This window comes from Canis lupus, chromosome X, assembly GCF_048164855.1.
Source record: "Canis lupus baileyi chromosome X, mCanLup2.hap1, whole genome shotgun sequence".
In the NCBI taxonomy this organism is placed as follows: domain Eukaryota; kingdom Metazoa; phylum Chordata; class Mammalia; order Carnivora; family Canidae; genus Canis; species Canis lupus.
This window is the reverse complement of record NC_132876.1, coordinates 86,673,361-86,693,331: the sequence shown is the minus strand read 5'-3', so window position 1 is coordinate 86,693,331 and position 19,971 is coordinate 86,673,361. Positions and strand designations below refer to the sequence as shown.

General features: G+C 39.3%; 1 non-coding gene across 1 annotated transcript; it reads left to right on the top strand.

Annotated features, from left to right (window-relative positions):
- Positions 1–19,346: 19,346 nt before the first annotated feature.
- On the top strand, positions 19,347–19,455 carry LOC140628872 (U6 spliceosomal RNA). Its single transcript, XR_012026804.1, has one exon. It is a non-coding gene; the product is annotated as a U6 spliceosomal RNA (small nuclear RNA).
- The last annotated feature ends 516 nt before the right edge of the window (positions 19,456–19,971 follow it).

Below are 19,971 nucleotides of genomic sequence, written 5' to 3'. Positions count from 1 at the left end.
TTTTTTGGTTTTTTTGTTTTAAATTTTAAAAACAAATACAGACTCCAAGTGATAAACCCAGAAGGATCAAATTGAACCATCTCATCTTCTTCTGGTTCATAATTACTGTGCTATCATTGCTTATGTCTCTTTTTTTTCCCTTTTTTGAAAAACTTATTTATTTTAGAGAGAGATAGTGAGAGGGTGGGGAGGGGGGCAGAGGGAGAAGGAGAGAGAAACTTAAGCAAGACTCTATGCTGAACACTGAGTACCACACAGACCTTGATCTCATGAGCCTGAGATCATGACCTGAGCCAAAACCAAGAGTTGGACACCTAACCAACTATGCCACTCAGGTTGTGGGTGCCTATTATTGATGCGCCTATCATTGTTTATTTCTTTTTTGTTTTGAAGATTTTATTTATTTATTCACAAGAGACAGAGAGAGAGAGAGGCAGAGACATAGGCAGAGGGAGAAGCAGGCTCCCCACAGGAAGCCTGATGAGCGACTCGATCCCAGGACTCTGGGATCATGACCTGAGCCAAAGGCGGATGTTCAACCGCTGAGCCACCCAGGTGCCCCTCATTGCTTATTGCTAATCAACTATTTAATCTCAGGAATATGCATTATCATAGTAATTAGAGACAAAAACTGTGCCTAAATTCTGATAATTATGAACTATTACATTAAAAAAATTTATTTATTTATTTATTCATGACAGAGAGAGAGAGAGAGAGAGAGGCAGAGACACAGGCAGAGGGAGAAGCAGGCTCCACGCTGGGAGCCAGACACAGGACTCGATCCTGGGTCTCGATCCCGGGACTCCAGGATCGCACCCCAGGCCAAAGGCAGGCGCCAAACTGCTGAGCCACCCAGGGATCCCCGAACTATTACATTCTTACTCTCCAATCAGACAGAAGATAAATATTGTAGGATCTCACTTATATGTGGAATATAAAAAAGGTGAACTCACAGAACCAGAGATTAGAATGGTGGCTTCCAGATGCTGAAGGGTGGGGGAATTGAGAGATATTGGGCAAAGGGTATAAGATTCCAGTTATTAGATTAATAAATTCTGGTGATGTACAGCATGGTGATTTTAGCTAATAATACTGTATTATATACTTGAATGTTGCTAAGCCAATGAATCTTAAATGTTCTCAGCACCAAAAAGGAATGGTAACTATGTGACAGCATGGCGGTGTTAGCTAATGCTATTGTGGTAATCTGCAACCTATAAATGCATCAACACACTGTTTTCCTTTTTTTTTTTTTATTTATTTATGATAGTCACAGAGAGAGAGAGAGAGAGAGGCAGAGACACAGGCAGAGGGAGAAGCAGGCTCCATGCACCGGGAGCCCGATGTGGGATTTGATCCCGGGTCTCCAGGATCGCGCCCTGGGCCAAAGGCAGGCGCCAAACCGCTGCGTCACGCAGGGATTCCCTATTGTGGTTACATCATATAAAATCCTGTTTATTGAAGCTGTCAAGAAATTCAATTTAAAAAGAAAAGGTGAGATTCAAACCCAGATTCTCTAATTATGAATCCCATCCTCTTTACCCTACTCCAGGAGTCCTTTCATCTGTTAATGAAGGTCCAAAGGAGAATGTTTAGGATTTTCTTTTTTTTCTGCCTCCTGTATGTTCATCTGTTTTGTTTAATAAATTCCATATATGAGTAAAATCATATTGCATTTGTCTTTCTCTGACTTATTCCGCTTAGCATAATACCCTGTAGTTCCATCCATGTCATTGAAAATGGCAAGATTTCACTCTTTTTGATGGCTGAGTACTATTCCATTGTATATATATTTCACATCTTCTTTATCCATTCATTACTCGATGGACATTTGTGCTCTTTCCATAGTTTGGCTATTGTTGATAATGCTGCTTTTAAACATTGGGGTGCATGTGCCCCTTTGAATCTGTATTTTTGTATCCTTTGGGTAAATACCTAGTAGTGCAATTGCTGGGTTGTAGGTTACTTCTGTTTTTAACTTTTTTGAGGAACCTCCATACTGTTTTCCAGAGTGGCTGCACCAGTTTGCATTCCCACCAACTGTGCAAGAGGGTTCCCCTTTCCCCACATTTGCACCAATAGCTATTGTTTCTTGTGTTGTTAATCTTAGCCGTTCTGACAGGTGTGAGGTGGTATCTCATTGTGGTTTTGATCTGCATTTCTCTGATGATGAGTGATGCTGAGCATCTTTTCATGTGTTTGTTGGCCATCTGGATTTCTCCTTTAGAAAAATATCTATTCATGTCTTCTGCCCATTTCTTAACTGGATTATTTGTTTTTTGGGTGTTAAGTTTGATAAGTTCTTCATAAATTTTGGATACTAACCTTTTATCACATATGTCATTTGCAAATATCTTCTCCCATTCCATAGGCTGCCTTTTAATTTTGTTGATTGTTTCCTTTGCAGTGCAGAAGCTTTTTATCTTGCTGCAGTACCAGTTGCTCATTTTTGCTTTTGTTTCCCTTTCCTCCAGCATAGTGTCTAGTAAGAAGTTACTCTGGCTAAGGTCAAAGAGGTTGCTGCCTGTATTCTCCTCTAGGATTTTAATGGATTCCTGTATCACATTTGGGTCTTTTATCCATTTTGAATATATTTTTGTGTATGGTGCAAGGAAATAGTCCAGCTACATTCTTCTGCATGTTGCTGTCCAGTTTTCCCAACACCATTTGTTGAAGAGACAGTCTTTTTCTTTCCATTGGATATTCTTTCTTGCTTTGTTGAAGATTAGTTGACCATAGAGTTGAGGGCCCATTCCTGGGTTCTCTATTACATTCCATTGATCTATGTGTCTGTTTCTGCACCAGTAACGTACTATCTTGATCACTATAGCTTCGTAATATAGCTTGAAATCAGGAATCATGATCCCTCCAGCTTTTCTTTTCTTTTTCAGGAATGCTTTGGCTATTCAGGGTCTTTTGTGGTTCCATACACATTTTAGGATTGTTTATTTTAGCTCTATGAAAAATTCTGGTGGTATTTTGATAGGGATTGCATTAAATATGTTGATTACTTTGGGTAGCACAAACATTTTAACAATGTTTGTTCTTCCAATCCATGACCATGGAATATGTTTCCATTTCTTTGTGTCATCTTCAATTTCTTCATAAGTGTTCTAGTTTTCAGAGTACAGATCTTTTACCTCTTTGGTTAAGTTTACTTCTAGGTATCTCATGGGTTTGGGTGCAATTGTAAATGGGATCAATTCCTTGATTTCTTTTTCCATTGCTTCATTATTGGTGTAGAGAAATGCAACAGATTTCTGTACATTGATTTTATATCTTGCAACTTTGCTGAATTCATATATTAGTTCTAGCAATTTTTTGGTGGAGACTCTTGGGTTTTCTACATAGAGTATCATGTTGTCTGCAAATATTGAAAGCTTGACTTTTTCCTTGCCAACTTAGATGCCTTTTATTTCTTTTTGTTGTCTGATTGCTGAGGCTAAGACTTCTAGTACTACGTTAAATAGTAATGCTGAGAGTGGACATCCCTGTCTTGTTCCTGATCATAGAGGAAAAGCTCTCAGTTTTTCCCCATTGAGGATGATATTAGCTGTGGGTTCTTCATATATGGCCTTTATGAAGTTGAGGTATGTTCGTTCCATCTATTACTACTTTATTGAGGGTTTCTATTAAGAATGGATGCTGTATTTTGTCAAATGCTCTTTCTGCTTATATTGAGAGGATGATATGGTTCTTATTCTTTCTTTTTTTTTAAAGATTTTATTTATTTATTCATGAGACACACACACACACACACAGAGAAAGAGAGAGAGAGAGAGGCAGAGGGAGAAGCAGGTTCCATGCAGGGAGCCAGATGTGGGACTCAATCCCTGGTCTCCAGGATCGCACCCCCAGGCCGCAGGCAGCGCTAAACCACTAAGCCACTGGGGCTGCCCCCTTTTATTTTGTTAATGTGGTGTATCACGTTGATTGATTTGCAAAATGCTGTACATCTTAAACTTACACAATGTTATGTGTAAGTTATATCTCAATAAACCTGGGAAAAAAAAGAAAAGATGAAAGGCTAAAAGTAGTTCAAGAAGTTAGAAAACAACAAGTAGGGAAAAAAATAAACTTTAAAAGGGAGGAGCAGAAATTACTGAAAAAAAATCTCAAATCAAAAGGAGGGATCCCTGGGTGGCGCAGTGGTTTGGCGCCTGCCTTTGGCCCAGGGTGCGATCCTGGAGACCCGGGATTGAATCCCACATCAGGCTCCCGGTGCATGGAGCCTGCTTCTCCCTCTGCCTATGTCTCTGCCTCTCTCTCTCTGTGACTATCATAAATAAAAATTTAAAAAAAATTAAAAAAAAAAAAGGAACAGCAAGGGATCCCTGGGTGGTGCAGCGGTTTAGCGCCTGCCTTTGGCCCAGGGCGCAATCCTGGAGACCCGGGATCGAATCCCACGTCGGGCTCCCGGTGCATGGAGCCTGCTTCTCCCTCTGCCTATGTCTCTGCCTCTCTCTCTGTGTGACTATCATAAATTAAAAAAAAAAAAAAAAAAAGGAACAGCAAGATACAAAATGTTTCATATGAATATAAAGAAGACATACATGCATGATAGATCAGGATAAGCTTACTCTTATTCTTAATTGTTATGTTAACAGATAATTATTGTTAAAGTTTATACTTCTCATGTAACTTTATTTTTTCTAATACAAATTATTAGTGGGAGGAAAAAAACTTACTCTCCATACAAATGCATATACTACCTGAATCCATAGGTTTTGGGGTCTGACCATGTAACTGGGAGTTCTCCAAACTGACTTCCATGTAGAATACAATATTTATTAGATGGTAAGTAATAAAACCGTGCTAATTTGAGGCTTTTGACTTATTATTAAAACATAACCATAACCACAGTTTCTGTTTAGACCTTAAGCAAGCTCTGTTCAACATAGTAGCCATTAACCATATGTGACTAATGAGCACTTGCAATGTAGCTAGTCCAAATGGAGATGTGCTGTAAGTGGAAAATATACACCAAATTCCAGGGACTTAGTATGAAAAAATTATACAAAACATTTAACAATTTTTATATTGATTACATATTGGAATGGTAGTATTTGGATATACTGGATTAGATATATTATTAAAATTCATTTTACCAGGGCACCTGGATGGCTCAGTTAAGGATCTGCCTTTGACTCAGGTCATGATCCTGGGATCTTGAGGTTGAGCCCTGCATCAAGCTCCCTGCTCAGTGGGGAGTCTGCTTCTCTCTTTCCCTCTGCCCCTCCCTACAGCTTTTGCTCTGTCTCATGGTCTCTCTCTCTCAAATAAAATCTTTTAAAAAATTAATTTTGCCCTTTTCTTTTTACTTTTTTAATGTGCCTACTGGGAAATTTAAAATAACATATGAGGCTTGGATTATATTTCTTTTGGACAGCACTGCCCCCAGACCCAGAAAAGATTTCAGGAGAGTGGGGAGGGTATTTTACCACTGACATTTTTTAGAATTGTCGGTGCAAGGTGAAAATAAAAAGCAGAATGAATTCTTGTCAGCTTTAATATTGTTTTAAAATTCTCTATTGCCGGGCAGCCCGGGTGGCTCAGCAGTTTAGCGCTGCCTTCAGTCCCAGGGCCTGGTCCTGGAGTCCCAGGATCGAGCCCCACGTGGGGCTCCCTGCATGGAGCCTGCTTCTCCCTCTGCCTGTGTCTCTGCCTCTCTCTCTCTCTCTTTCTCTCTCCCTCTCTGTGTGTGTGTGTCTCATGAATAAATAAATAAAATCTTAAAAAAAAAATCTCTATTGCCAATGTATCCACTTACTGCTTGCACTCAAGGCCCAGTGCCCCTAACTACTTGATATGCCACTAAATCAGATCAGTCAAGCTCACACTACGGAAGGGTCCTCCCCCAGATCACAGACTACTCAGTTGAGCATTTGCTGTCCTCTCATTTTCCACTGTCCCTTCAATTTTTCTGCCCTCCTCACTCCCACTTCTAGGTATCATTAACATTGTTCTTTCTCACCAAATATTCTATCTGAAATATTTAAGCATCTATCTCTTCTGCTTGTTGAAATTCCACTGCTTTTTTCCAGTTCAAGGCTCCTCCCTCAAATCTTCCTCTAAGACTCCAGTCCTCAGGGATCTATTCTTTTTCCAATTTCTCTCCTGTGTTCTCTAACTTTTTTTCCAGTTCAAGGCTCCTCCCTCAAATCTTCCTCTAAGACTCCAGTCCTCAGGGGGATCTATTCTTTTTCCACTTTCTCTCCTGTGTTCTCTAACTTGTTGAGACAAGTCTGGTCCATACTACCCATTTGAATGGACAAATGGCATTTTGTCATTGCTTAAAAGTTTTTATTAGTGTGTATGTTCACTGAGAGGTTCTTAAATAGCTAGAATTTTTTTAAAAGATTTTATTTATTTATTCATGAGAGACACAGAGAGAGAGGCAGAAAGAGAAGCAGGCTCCCTGCAGGGAGCCCAATATGGAACTTGATCCCAGGACTCCAGGATCACACTCTGAGCAAAAGATAGATGCTTAACCACTGAGCCACCCAGGCATCCCAAATAGCTAGAATTTAAATGTCTTTTTCGTCTCATTCAGGACCTAACACAATGTTATGACATTTTATATGTTCAATAGATAATTGTTGAATGAGTGAATAAATAAATGAATGATTGGCATCATTGGTTAGATTTATTTTATTTTTTATTTATTTTATTTTTTGTATATTTTTTATTGGCATTCAATTTGCTAACATATAGCATAACACCCAGTGCTCATCCTGTCAAGTGCCCCCCTCAGTGCCCATCACCCAGTCACCCCATCCCCCTGCCCACCTCCCTTTCGACTACCTCCTGTTTGTCTCCCAGAGTTAGGAGTCTCTCATGTTCTGTCTCCCTCTCTGATATTTCCCACTCATTTTCACTCCTTTCCCCTTTATTCCCGTTCACTATTTTTTATATTCCCCGGATGAATGAGACCATATAATGTTTGTCCTTCTCCTATTGACTTACTTCACTCAGCATAATCCCCTCCAGTTCCATCCACGTTGAAGCAAATGGTGGGTATTTGTCATTTCTAATGGCTGAGGAATATTCCATTGTATATATGGACCACATCTTCTTTTTTTCATTCATCTTTCGATGGACACTGAGGCTCTTTCCACAGTTTGGCTATTGTGGCCATTGCTGCCATAAACATCGGGGTGCAGGTGTCCTGGCGTTTCACTTCATCTGTACCTTTGGGGTAAATCCCCAGCAGTGCAATTGCTGGGTCGTAGGGCAGGTCTATTTTTAACTCTTTGAGGAACCTCCACACAGTTTTCCAGAGTGGCTGCACCAGTTCACATTCCCACCAACAGTGCAAGAGGGTTCCCCTTTCTCCACATCCTCTCCAACATCTGTTGTTTTCTGTCTTGTTAATTTTCCCCATTCTCACTGGTGTGAGGTGGTATCTCATTGTGGTTTTGATTTGTATTTCCCTGATGGCAAGTGATGCGGAGCATTTTCTCATGTGCTTTTTGGCCATGTCTATGTCTTCCTCTGTGAGATTTCTGTTCATGTCTTTTGCCCATTTCATGATTGGATTGTTTGTATCTTTGCTGTTGAGTTTAATAAGTTCTTTATGATCTTGGACACTAGTCCTTTATCTGATGCGTCATTTGCAAATATCTTCTCCCATTCTGTAGGTTGTCTTTTAGTTTTGTTGACTGTTTCTTTTGCTGTGCAGAAGCTTTTTATCTTGATTAAGCCCCAATAGTTCATTTTTGCTTTTGTTTCCCTTGCCTTCATAGATGTATCTTACAAGAAGTTGCTGTGGCCAAGTTCAAAAAGGGTGTTGCCTGTGTTCTCTTCTAGGATTTTGATGGATTCTTGTCTCACATTTAGATCTTTCATCCATTTTGAGTTTATCTTTGTGTCTGGTGTAAGAGAATGGTCTAGTTTCATTCTTCTGCACATGGCTGTCCAATTTTCCCAGTGCCATTTATTGAAGAGACTGTACTTTTTCCAGTGGATAGTCTTTCCTGCTTCGTCGAATATTAGTTGACCATAAAGTTGAGGGTCCACTTCTGGGTTCTCTATTCTGTTCCATTGATCTATGTGTCTGTTTTTGTGCCAGTATCACACTGTCTTGATGATCACAGCTTTGTAGTACAACTTGAAATCCGGCATTGTGATGCCCCCGGCTCTGGTTTTCTTTTTCAATATTCCCCTGGCTGTTCGTGGTCTTTTCTGATTCCACACAAATCTTAAGATGATTTGTTCTGTCTCTCTGAAGAAAGCCCATGGTATTTTGATAGGGATTGCATTAAATGTGTAAATTGCCCTGGGTAACATTGACATTTCCACAATATTAATTCTTCCAATCCATGAGCATGGAATATTTTTCCATCTCTGTGTCTTCCTCGATTTCTTTCAGAAGTCTTCTGTAGTTTTTAGGGTATAGATCCTTTACCTCTTTGGTTAGGTTTATTCCTAGGTATCTTATGCTTTTGGTTGCAATTGTAAATGGGATTGACTCCTTATTTTCTCTTTCTTCAGTCTCATTGTTAGTGTATAGAAATGCCACTGGTTTCTGGGCATTGATTTTGTATCCTGCCACACTGCCAAATTGCTGTATGAGTTCTAGCAATCTTGGGGTGGAGTCTTTTGGGTTTTCTATGTACAGTACCATGTCATCTGCAAAGAGGGAGAGTTTGACTTCTTTGCCCATTTGAATGCCTTTTATTTCGTTTTGTTGCCTGATTGCTGAGGCTAGGACTTCCAGTACTATGTTGAATAGCAGTGATGAGAGTGGACATCCCTGTCGTGTTCCTGATCTTAGGGGAAAGGCTCCCAGTGTTTCCACATTGAGAATGATATTTGCTGTGGGCTTTTCATAGATGGCTTTGAAGATGCTGAGGAATGTTCCCTCTATCCCTACACTCTGAAGAGTTTTAATCAGGAATGGATGTTTTTATTTTTTCAAACGCTTTCTCTGCATCTATTGAGAGCATCATATTGGTTCTTGTTTTTTCTCTTGTCGATGTGATCTATCATGTTGATTGCTTTACGAGTGTTGAATCAGCCTTGCATCCAGGGGATAAATCCCACTTGGTCACGGTGAATAATCTTCTTCATATACTGTAGGATCCTATTGGCTAGTATCTTGTTGAGAATTTTTGCGTCTGTGTTCATCAGGGATATTGGTCTATAATTTTCCCTTTTGGTGGGGTCTTTGTCTGGTTTTGGAATTAAGGTGATGCTGGCCTCATAGAACGAGTTTGAAAGTATTCCATCTCTTTCTGTCTTTCGGAACAGCTTTAGTAGAATAGGTATTGATTCTTCTTTAAATGTTTGATAGAATTCCCCCGGGAAGCCATCTGGCCCTGGATTTCTGTGTCTTGGGAGGTTTTTGTTGACTGCTTCAATTTCCTCCCTGGTTATTGGCCTGTTCAGGTTTTCTATTTCTTCCTGTTCCAATTTTGGTAGCTTGTGGTTTTCCAGAAATGTGTCCATTTCTTCTAGGTTGCTTTATTTAATTATTTAATTATTTATTTATTTATTTATTTATTTAAAGATTTTATTTATTTATTCAGAGAGAGAGAGAGAGAGAGAGACAGAGGCAGAGTCACAGGCAGAGGGAGAAGCAGGCTCCATGAAGGGAGCCCGACATGGGACTCGATCCCGGGTCTCCAGGATCACACCTTGGGCTGCAGGCGGCTCTAAACTGCTGTGCCACCGGGGCTTCCCTAGGTTGCCTAATTTATTGGTGTATAGCTCCTCATAATACGTTTTTCAAATCGTTTGTATTTCCTTGGTATTGGTTGTGATCTCTCCTTTTTCATTCATGATTTTATTTTTTTGAGTTTTCTCTTTTGTTTTTAATAAGGCTGGCTAATGGTTTATCTATTTTACTAATTCTTTCAAAGAACCAACTCCTGGTTTTGTTGATCTGTTCTACAGTTCTTCTGGTCTCTATTTCATTGAGTTCTTCTCGAATCTTTATTAATTCTCTTCTTCTGCTGGGTGTAGGTTTTATTTGCTGTTCTTTCTCCAGTTCCTTTAGGTGCAAGGTTAGCTTGTGTATTTGAGTTTTTTCCGATTTTTTGAGGGATGCTTGTATTGCAATGTATTTCCCTCTTAGGACTGCTTTTGTTGTATCCCAAGAATTTTGAATGGTTGTATCCTCCCTCATTCTCATTAGATTCCATGAATCTTTTTAATTCTTCTCTAATTTCCTGGTTGACTCATTCATCTTTTACCATGATGCTCTTTAACCTCCATGTGTTTGAGTTTTTTCCAAATTTCTTCTTGCGATTGAGCTCAAGTTTCAAAGCATTATGGTCTGAAAATATGCAGGGGACAATCCCAATATTTTGGTATCAGTTGAGATCTGATTTGTGACCCAGTATGTGGTCTATTCTGGAGAAAGTTCAATGTGCACTTGAGAAGAATGTGTATTCAGTTGCATGCAGATGAAAAGTTCTGTAAATATCTGTGAAATCCATATGGTCCAGTGTATCATTTAAAGCCCTTGTTTCTTTGGTGATGTTGTGCTTAGAAGATCTTTCATGTGCAGAAAGTGCCGTGTTGAAGCTTCCCAGTTAGTGTATTTATTATTATCTAAGTATGTCTTTACTTTGGTTATTAATTGATATACTTGGCAGCTCTCACATTAGGGGCATAAATATCCATGATTGTTAGGTCTTCTTGTTGGATAGACCCTTTAGCTATGATATAGTGTCCTCTTCATCTCTTCCTATAGTCTTTGGGATAAACATTAGTTTATCTGATATGAGGATTGCTATCCCTGTTTTCTTTTGAGGGCCATTTGAATGGTAAATGATTCTCCAACCTTTCATTTTCAGGCTTGAGGTGTCGTTAGGTCTAAAATGAGTCTCTTGTAGACAGCAAATAGATGGGTCCTGCTTTTTTATCCAGTCTGAAACCCTGCGTGTTTTGTTGGGATCATTAAGCCCATTCACATTCAGAGTTACTATAGAAAGATATGAATTTAGTGACTGAATAATACCTATTCAGTCCCTATTTTTTTGGATTATTTCTTTGGGCTTCCTCTTTATTTTACAGGGTTCCCCTTAATATTTCTTGCAGAGCTGGTTTGGTGGTCACATATTCTTTCAGTTTTTGCCTATCTTGGAAGCTCTTTCTCTCTCCTTCTATTCTGAATGAGATCCTTGCTGGATAAAGTATTCTTTGCTGCATGTTCTTCTCATTTAGGACCCTGAATATATCCTGCCAGCCCTTTCTGGCCTGCCAGGTCTCTGTGGAGAGGTCTGCTCTTAATCTAATATTTCTCCCCATATAAGTTAGGGATCTCTTGTTTCTTGCTGCTTCAAGGATTTTCTCTTTATCTTTGGAATTTGCAAGTTTCACTATTAAATGTTGAGGTATTGAACGGTTTTTATTGATCTTAGGGGGTGACCTCTCTATCTACTGGATCTGAATGCCTGTTTCCCTCCTCAAATTAGGAAAGTTCTCAGCTGTGATTTGTTAAAATATGCTTTCTGGTCCTCTGTCCCTCTCGGCACCCTCTGGAACCCCAATTAAATGCAGATTTTTCCTTCTGAGGCTGTCATTTATTTCCCTTAACCTTTCCTCATGGTCTTTTGTTTTTCTCTTTTTTCCTTAGCTTCCTTCCTTGCCATCAACTTGCCTTCCTTGTCACTTACTCTTTCTTCTACCTCATTAACCTTTGTCATTAGGACCTCCAGTTTGGATTGCATCTCATTCAATTGATTTCAGCTTGATTAGATCTACATTCTGCATTCATGAAGTCTCTTGACTCCTTTATGCTTTTTTTTCCAAAGCCACCAGTAGCTTTATAATTGTGATTCTGAATTGGCTTTCTGACATCGAATTGTAATCCAAATTCTGTAACTCTGTGGCAGAGAGGACTGTTTCTGATTCTTCTTTTGTGGTGAGTTCTTTTTTCTAGTCATTTTGCTCAGTGCAGAGTGGCTAAAAGCGAGTTGTACTGGAAAAAGAAGGAAAAAAAAGTAAAGCAAAAAAAAAAAAAAGTTGAGGTTCCCTCTGGTTCTATATACTTGAATTCCTCGACTTCCCCTGGAGCTTTCCAGTGCTTCTGGGTCAAGAACTTCCTCTTCCTCTGTCCTTCCAGCGGGTCTTCTGGGCGAGGGGTTGCTCTGCTGATTCTCAGGTGTGTGCACCTGGGGGAGCTGCCCCACCTCCTGCTAGGTGCACGGCTCAGTGGTAGTTGTTGACCCCATGAGGCCTCTGTCCACTGGCAGCCCCTCTCCATCCCAGGCACAGGGTGACACTGGGAGGAACAACAACACTGGCGGTGGCCAGCTCTCCATCTCTGGAGTCAGGTCCTGCAGTAACTACTGCAGTCTCCCAGTCCACACTGGCCTGGGTGTTCCCAGGGCGGCAGGGGGCACTGATCTGCACAGCTCAGGGGTGCCTGGTGGCAGGAGAGTCCTCACTGTCCTGTGGCTTCCCCGCCTCCGCCTGTCCCAGGGGGAGCACAGGATCCTGGGCTGTGTCCCCCGGTGCTCTGGGATCCGGGGCCTGTGCTGCTGGAATCTTGCTCCCACGGCCGCAGCCCCCAAAGGCAGCAGGGGCAGCCCCCTCCACCGGGAGCCCCCTCCACCGGGAGCCCACCGGGAGCCACTCTGCACTGAGCCCCCTCCACCGGGAGCCCCCCCAAATGACCCCGAGGCCCCACCGGGCACACTCCAGCCCTTTACCAAGATGGGCCCGCAGTGTGCGGTGTGCTCTCCCCCAGGCACCCCTCCTCTGTTAGTGACCCCGGGAGATTGGAGGCTCCATTGGCCCGTCTAGGATCCTGCCTGATTTCCCTGCTGAGCGCCTCTCCATCAGGGAAGAATCTGGGGCAGATTGTTAAAGTTCCTGCTTCTCCTGGGTTGGGCTCTCCTGTCCTGGGCTCTCGCCACCCCCTTTAGCCCGGCTCCTCGCAGGGCCCCTCCCCCACTGGATTCTTTTTTATTTATTTTTCAGCCTTCCTACCTTGTTAGAAGCGCAAACTCTTCTCTCTGTAACATTCCAACTGTTTTCTCTTTAAATCTCAGATCAAATTCATAGGTGTTTCAGATGATTTAAAAGTTATCTAGGTAAGTTGGTGAGACCTGGTGACTTGGGGACCCTACTCCTCTGCCATCTTGCCCCTGTACTTATAGGTTAGATTTATTAAAACAAGTTCATCTGTGAGTGACAGCTCACCCAAAACAACAAATGTTTGTACAAGATAGACATCTTTTTTTCCTCATAATTTCTCTCACCTCTTTGTAATAGGCACAGAGCTCTTTGGGTACTCAGGTGTGTAGGGTGCCTTGACTCCTTCCACCTTTTGCCTGCCATTCCTAGGATATGGCCCTCATGCTTAGGGTTCAAGGGAATATTTTAACAGTATCAAAATGAATGAAATATTTAAGAATATATTTAGCAAAGAAAGTACACAACTTGTACACTGACAACTATAAAATTCCACTGGAAGAAATTAGAGAAGATTTAACTAATGGAAAGACAACTTATATTCATGTATCAGAAGACTTAATATTGATAAGATCAAAATAGTTCCCCAAATTGATCTACAGAGTCAGTGTAATCCCTATCTAAATTCTAGCTGACTTCTTGGCAGAGATTGACAGGCTGGTCCTAAAATTCATACAGGAATTCAAGAGATATAGAATAGCCACTGTAATTTTTTTTTAAAAAAAAGAAGAATCTTTTTAAAATCTCTAAAAAGAACAATCTTTAAAAAGAAGACCGAATTTTGCAGACTCAAACTTCCAAATTTCAATATTTGCTTCAGAGCTACAGTAATCAAGACAATGTGGTACTAACAGAAGGATAGACCAGTGGAATTAAGAGTTAAAAATAAACATTCACATTTACAATGAATTGATTTTTGATAAGTGTACCATGATGATTCAGTTGGAAAGAATATTCTTTTCAGTAAATGGTGTTGATATCCACATGCAAAGGGTTAAGTTGCACCTCTACCTCTACCTCTCACCATATACAAAAATTATTAGATCTAAATCTAATAGCTAAAACTATAAAACTCTTCAATGGAAACGTAGGAGTAATTCTTTCATGACCTTAGATTTAGACATGACACCAAAAGCAAAAGTAACAAAAGGAAAAATAGGTGAATGGGTCTTCATCAAAATTAAAAACTTGCGTATCAAAGGACATTATTGAGAAAGTGAAGAGGCAATCAAACAGAATGGGAGAAAAGATTTACAAATCATATCTCTAATAAAGATTTTGTGTTCAAAATAATATACAAAGAACTCTTCCAGGGATCCCTGGGTGGCGCAGCGGTTTGGCGCCTGCCTTTGACCCAGGGCGCGATCCTGGAGACCCGGGATCGAATCCCACATCGGGCTCCCGGTGCATGGAGCCTGCTTCTCCCTCTGCCTATGTCTCTGCCTCTCTTTCTCTCTCTGTGACTATCATAAATAAATAAAACTTAAAAAAAAAAAAAGAATGTGCGAGAGGCAGAGACATAGGCAGAGGGAGAAGCAGACTCCCTGTGGGGAGCCTGTCGTGGGACTTGATCCTAGGACCTGCGGATGGCACCCTGAGCTGAAGGCAGATGCCCATTCACTGAGCTACCCAGGCACCCCTCCCCCAAGTTTTTAATTTTTATTTATTTATTATTTATTTTTCTCCTCAGTTTTTTAAATGGCAAAAGACTTCCATAAACATTCCTCCAAAAAAATACACAAATGGCCAAAAATCACATGAAAAGATACTAACATCATTAACCATCAGAGAAATAAAACTCAAAACCAAAATGAGATCACATTTCATACTCACTAGGATGGCTCTAATGAAAAGATAAAATACAAGTGTTTGTGAGGATTAGAAGAAATTATAACCTTCATATGTTATTGATGGGAATGTGAAATGATATAGCTGCTATGGAAAAGTCTGGCAGTTCCTCAAAGGTTTAAACATAGATTTACCAAGACCCTGCAATTCCACCCCTTGGAATTTACCCAAGATAAAAGAAAACATATGTCCATACAAAAACTTGTACTTGGATGTTCATAGCACCATTATTCATAATAGCCCCAAAGTGGAACAAACCCAAATGGCCATAAACTGATGAATGGGTAAATAAAATGTAGCATAACCATACAATGGAATATCATTTGGTATTTTAAAAAGAAACACTAATACACAGTACAACATGGATGGATCTTGATGCTAAGTGAAAGAAGACAGCCACAAGAGACTACATGTTGTATAATTCTGTGTATTTGAAATGTCCAGGATAGGCAAATACATAGAGACATAAAGTAGATTAGTAATTGCCTAGGTCTAGATACTTGGGAGAGGAGAGTGAATGCTAATGAGTTTTGCTGGGGGATGATGAAAATGTTCTAAAATTGACTGTGTGATGTTTGCACAACTCTGTGAATATGCTAAAAGCTATTGAATTTTATACTTTAAATAGGTGATTTGCATGGTATATCATTTATATTTCAATAAAACTTTTATTAAAAAGAAACAATCCAGCATCTTAACCCAAGGAATTATATGGAAGAAGAATCAGGAAAAAAAGTGATAAGGGGAGCACATCTATGATTTCTTAGGAAAGTTCATGGACAGATTCATTTAATCTGCACAGTTTATGAGATTAGAACTATTATTACCTCCACTTTATCGGAGAAAAACTGAAGCACAGTCCTTTAAATAACTTTCTTACCCAGAAGCAAATAGGTTTAAAAAAAACAGGCAAAAGAGTATATCCCGTGTATTTGGAAATTAAGAACCCATTGGTTAAAAAAAATCATAAGAAAATTATAAAATTCTTAAACTGAAAATCAATGAAAATGTTATATATTTAATAATGTTAAATAGAGGGCAGCCCAGGTGGCTCAGTGGTTTAGTGTCACCTTAGGCCAGGGTGTGATCCTGGAGACCTGGGATGAAGTCCCCCGTTGGGCTCCCTGCATGGAGCCTGCTTCTCCCTCTGCCTGTGTCTCTGCCTCTCTCTTTTTGTGTCTCTCATGACTAAATAAACAAAATCTTAAAAAAAATAATAATGTTAAATAAACACTTTTGGTCTTGATCAAAAAAGAGCAAACACCCTTCCCCCTATTTCTCCCACAAAGTATAGCCTGGATACTATATATATATATATATATATATATATATATATATATATATGACTTTCAAATGGGGACCAGTTAGGAACCTAGGGACTCAAGGAATGACACAGTAATGAGCTCCCTAGGCATACTTTTTGCCTGTGTCTATCAACACAGAAATGCCAGCAGACACAGGCCAAAAAAAAAAAAAAAAAAAAACCCTAAAAAAGCTTTCTCTCTCTAACCATAGAACCAGGAAAGGGGCGACCTAGCAAGAAAACTTTTGGGCAACAACCACTCTGTTCCATCCAAACACCTTGGAAAAGATTTTCATCCCACTACTCAACACACCAGAAAAGGCCAAGGGGAGAGTTGAGTGGTCCCACCACTCAACACTCTCGCCAAGCTTTAATGAAGTGACTCAACGCCTCTGCCAGGTTGGTAAAATGTAAGGTCAAGTGGTTAGACTTTCGTCCCAGGCAGACAACAATGAAGTATCTCCCATAATGCCAGTGGAAATCACATGAGGAACTAGAACTTCCACTCCCACCTGGTGGTAAGAAAGAACCCTACCCTGTCTCTCCTTGCTGGAATGGTTTCAAAGAAGGCCTAGTAGAGAATCATGACTTTCACCACCACCTGGTGGCAACAAAGTCCCACTTCCAACCCCAGGGTGTCAATAGAGGCCAAGGGGGGACATCTGGACTTCTGCTCACAACCTGGCCGGAAAGAGGTTGTGTCCATATTCCTCTTAAAGCATGGTGTCAGAGGAAGTCTACTAAGACAAGAATTAAGTAAGATCCAGTGTGTCCTAACATAACACTAAAAATGTTCAGGCTACAATCTAAAATGACTAATGATCCAACAGCCAGGAAAATCTCAACTGGAATAAGAAGACAGTCAGCCGATGCCAACAATGAGGTGCCAATAGGTAAACTAAAATTATCTAAGAAGGATTTTAAAGTAGCCATTTCAAAATTACTTCAAAACACAATTATGAACATGATTAAAACAAATGAAAAAATAGAAAGTTTAAGCAAAGAAATGGTGTCAATAAAGAAATAAAAAGAAGAATCCAACAGAAACATTGGAACTGAAATATACAGTAACCAAGGTTAAAAAAAAAAAAAAAACAAACCTCACTTGATAGGCTGAACATCAGAATGGAGGGGATAGAGAAGGGAATTGATAAACAGAAAGAACAATAGGAATTACCCAGTCTATACAAAGGAAAGGGAAAAAATAAATAGAGCCTCAGGGAACTGTAAAACTATAACAAAAGATCTAACATTCACGTCTTTAGAGTTATGAGAAGAGGAAAAATGTAAGATTGAAAAAGCATTTGAAAAAATCATGGCTGATTTCCTCAAATTTGGCAAAAGGCATAAGCCTACAAATTCAAGGAGCTTAATGAATTCTAAACAGAATAAACTCAAAGAAATTCATGCCACAGCACATGATAATCAAAATTCAAAAAACTAAAAATAAAGAAAAATCTTGACATCAATGAAAGAGCAATGATACCTTATCTATAGGGAAAATCATTCAAACGGCAGTGGATTTTTTTCTTTTCTTTTTTTTTTTTTTTGGCAATGGATTTATTATCAGAAATTGTGGGGGATCCCTGGATGGCGCAGCGGTTTGGCGCCTGCCTTTGGCCCAGGGCACGATCCTGGAGACCCGAGATCGAATCCCACGTCGGGCTCCCGGTGCATGGAGCCTGCTTCTCCCTCTGCCTGTGTCTCTGCCTCTCTGTGTGTGTGTGTGTGTGTGACTATCATAAATAAATAAAAATTAAAAAAAAAAAAAAAGAAATTGTGTAGGTCATAAGAAAGTGGCACAAAATTTTTTATGTGCTATAAGAAAATAACTGTCAACTTAGAATTCTATAACCAGTTAAAATACTCCTAGGAATGAAGGGGAAATCAAGATATTTTCAAATAAAGAAAAACTAAGAGAATTTGTCACCAGCAGACTTACTCTAAAAAAATAGCTAATGGAAATTCTTGAAAAAGAAGAGGAATGATAAAAAATAAGAATTTAAAATATCAACAAGGAATAAAAAAATAAGAATAGTAAAAATATAGGCAAATAAAATAGTTTCCTTCTCTTGAATTTTCTGAATTTTTACTTTTGGAGCAAAAAAAAAAAAATTACATTATGTGATATGGTTCTCAGTGTATGTACACAAAATACTTAAAATAATTACAAATGGGAGGGAGGAAAGGAATTCACAGGAAGATAAGATTTATATATTGGTAAAATGTAGCCATCAGTAGAGTATGAAAACTCATCTATGTATAAGTATGTAACACTTAGGGCAACCATTAAAACTCTGTAGAAAGAGATATACTCAAAAAATACTCTAGGGTCAGGGGGACAGGGTTAGAGATGCTACTGGTATCTAGTGTTACAGGCCAGAGATGCTGTGAAATGCCCTACAACACACAGTACAGTCCTTCACGACAAAGATTTATGTCAATAGTACTAAGGCTGAGAAGCCCTGGCTTACATGCTTACCAGTGCTGGATATTATCATTCTTTTTAATAACATTTTTTGAAGTTTGTGTTTATGTTTCCTTTTACCTGGTCTCTATGTAGGCAGGGATAATTGGTTTTCCACAATCATCATTGCTTCATCATTCTTTTAATCTTACCTATCCTGTAGTTTGGAAAATGATACCTTATTTTATTTTGCACCTCTTCAGAAGAATGGAGCTGTTTTTACTTCTTATTTTAGGTATTATTTGAATTTTTTATAATGAACCTGTATTATTTTTATAATTTTTTTGACAAGCTATTAAAGATTTTTAAAAACTACAAATAAATCAAAATGAGATTCTAAAATATGTTCAAATAACCCAAGGAAGACAGGTAAAAGAAACAGAAACAAACAATCCACAGAAAACAAAAATTAAAATGGCAAACTAAAGCCTTAACATATCATTATTTACATTAAATGTAAATGGTATAATTACAGCAATTGAAAGGCAAAGATTGACAGAGTAGAGTCAAACATAAAACACAACCATGAAACTCACTTCAAATACCATATAGATAGGTTAAAATTAAAAGAATAAAAATATATACACTATGCAAACATCAATTAGAAGAAAGCAGGAGTGGCTATGTTATTATCAGACAAAATCATCCTCAGAGCAAAAAAATTACCTGCCTGAAAGGAATTTTAGAAAATGATAAAAGAGCCAGTCTACCAAGAAGACATAGGAATCCCAAATTTGTACGCATAAACCAACAGAGCTGGAAAACATGTAAAGCAAAAATTAATGCAATTACAGTTGGAGAGTGCTCACTTCAGCAGCACATATGCTAAAATTGGAATGGTACAGAGAAGATTAGCATGGCCCCCACACAAGGATGACATGCAATTACATTTGGAGACTTCAACACCTCTCTTATAAACAACTGATAAAACTTCTAGGCAATCAACAAGGATATATAAGAACTTAACACATCATCAACCAACAGGATCTAATTAACATTTATATAACATTCCACCCAATAACAGCAGAATAAACATTCTTTTAAAGTGTCCATGGCAAAAAGATGGCAGTGACAGTGAAGAAGGAAGCCCCTGCCCCTTCCAAAGCTAAAGCCAAGGTTTTGAAGGCCAAGAGAGCAGTGCTGAAAGGTATCCAGAAAAGAAGAAGGAATGGGTGGAGGATATTCACACAACACTCAACTTCTAGTGGCCCAAGCCACTATAGTTCTAAAAGCAGCCAATATATCCTTAGAAGAGCACCCTCAAAAGAAACAGATTTGACTATTGTACCATCATCAACTTCCCCCTGACCACAGTCAGCCTTGAAAATGATAGAAGACAACAGCACACAATGTTCATTGTGTATGTCAGAGCCAATAAGCACCAAATCAAACAGGCTGTGAAGAAGCTCTACAACATTGAGGTTTC